The following is a 2,481-nucleotide window of genomic DNA, read 5'->3' on the forward strand; positions in this document are numbered from 1 at the left end:
ATTCTGTATGATTCTACTTACCTGAGGTCCCTAGAATAGTACAATTCATAGAGACTAGAAGTAAATGGTGCTTCCCAAGGACTGCAGGAGGCCAAAATGCAGAGTTGGTGTTTAATGCGTACAGAGTTTTAGTTGGGGAAGACGAAAAGGTTCTGGAGATGGATGGTGGTGATGGTTGTACAAAATGTAAATGTACTTAATGCCAATGAACTGCACACTTGAAAATGGTTAAAATGGCACTTTAAAAACTTTTTTATTTTTGAAACAGTCTCATTCTGTCACCTAGGCTTGAGTACAGACATATGATCTCGGCTGACTGCAACCTCCACCTCTTGGGTTCAAGCAGTTCTGTGTGTCAGCCTCCAGAGTAGCTGGGATTACAGGCACCCACCACCACACCCAGCTAATTGTTGTATTTTTAGTAGAGATGGGGTTTTGCCGTGTTACCCAGGGTGCTCTCAAACTCCTGGTCTTCTGTGATCCTCCTGCCTCAGCCTCCCAAAGTGCTGGGATTATAGGTATAAGCCACCATGCCCAGCCAAAATGGTAGAATTTATTTTACATATATTTTACCACAATAGAAGAATATTTATTTTATTTAAATTTTTTCAAAATATAGAGATGGGGGGTCTCACTATGTTGTCCAGGCTGTTCTCAAACTCTTGGAATCAAGCAATCCTCTCACCTTGGCTTCCAAAAAAATTGGAATTTATATTTATATTTCTTTTGTGAATTATCTTTTCATATTATTTGCTAATATTTCTATTGGATTTTTTTCATATTGATGGTCATATTTCTATTGGATTTTTCTTTTTCATATTGACAATAGGAATTCCTTTTTTTTTTTTTTTTTGAGACATAGTTTTGCTCTTGTTGCCCAGGCTGGAGGGCAATGCCATGATCTCTGCTCACTGCAATATCCACCTCCTGGGTTCAAGCGATTCTCCTGCCTCAGCCTCCCGAGTAGCTGGGATTAACAGGCGCCCGCCACCACGCCCAGCTAATTTTTGTATTTTTAGTAGAGACGGGGTTTCTCCATGTTGGTCAGACTGGTCTCGAACTCCCAACCTCAGGTGATCTACCCGCCTCGGCCTCCCAAAGTGTTGGGATTACAGGCGTGAGCCACAGCACCCAGCTGATGGTAGGAATTCTTTCTATAGTTTGACATCTAGCCCTTTCTTATATATATCACAAACATTTTCTCCCAGTCTAACATTTCTCAGGTATTTGTTTACATAAAATCATATCAAGCCAGGTGAGCAGCGTTAGTCTTAGCTACTGGGGACGAAAGAGGCTGAGGCAGAATGATCCCTTGAGCCCAGGGGTTGGAGACTGTATTGAGCTATATGGTTGCCCCACTGTACTCACGTCTGGGTGACAGAGTGAGACCCCATTCTCTAAAAAACAAACAAACCATATAAAAGTTTAAATTGTTATGAGGTCAAATACTCCTACCTTTTCTTTGTGGCTTCTGAATTTATTATCTGGCAGAGGAAGGAAGGCCTTCTTCACTTCATAAGCGTAAAACTATCATCCTATACTTTCCTCTGGTGCTTTTAGAGTTTTTCTACATTTGGATTGTTACATCTGTCTGGAATTTATTCGTGTGTGTGGTGTGAAGTAGAGAACTAATTTATATATCCAATTGAACTGAAACATTTTATTTTATTTTATTTTCCAGACAGAGTTTCACTCTTGTTTCCCAGGCTGGAGTGCAATGGCATGATCTCAGGTCACTGCAACCTCTGCCTTCCAGATTCAAGCGATTCTCCTGCCTCAGCCTCCCCCGTAGGTGGGATTACAGGCGCACACCACCAGGACCGGCTAATTTTTATATTTTTAGTAGAGATAGGGTTTCACTATGTTGATCAGGCTGGTCTCAAACTTCTGACCTCAGGTGATCTGCTGCCTCAACCTCCCAAAGTGCTGGAATTACAGGCATGAGCCACCACTCCCGACCTGAAACTTTTTTGAGGGGTCTCTTCCTCGCCAATTTGAAACACTACCTTTACGAGACTGGAAAACGTGCGAGAGCAGCGCACTCCTCTACCGAAGCACATAGGCTCTGCCCATCCTGGTATCTAGGAGACTGCTTTATTCACATTAGCTCAGTTAAGTTTGTTGAATTTAATATTTCATTCATGTTGTCTTTAAAGATAGATGAAATAAGGAGAACTGAAGCAGAAAGTGAGAAATCACGTGATGACCATTAAGGCTGTCCTAAATATATTTCTTTTGAAAATCTAAATGGGCACGGGTGGAAATGGCGATCTTGCACGTTTTAATATGCAACCACTTCCTTACATAGAAACAGCCAAGCATGCAAGACTGTCGATCTTTCTTCTCTACGAATCATGCATAACAGATTAGTGTATTTTAAAATTCTCCTACATAACTTCAATGTATTATTAGTATTCATACTTTTTTTTTTTTTTTTTTTTTGAGACGGAGTCTTGCTCTGTCGCCCAGGCTAGAGTGCAG

Source organism: Colobus angolensis, unplaced genomic scaffold (genome assembly GCF_000951035.1).
Source record: "Colobus angolensis palliatus isolate OR3802 unplaced genomic scaffold, Cang.pa_1.0 Scaffold38, whole genome shotgun sequence".
Taxonomy (NCBI): domain Eukaryota; kingdom Metazoa; phylum Chordata; class Mammalia; order Primates; family Cercopithecidae; genus Colobus; species Colobus angolensis.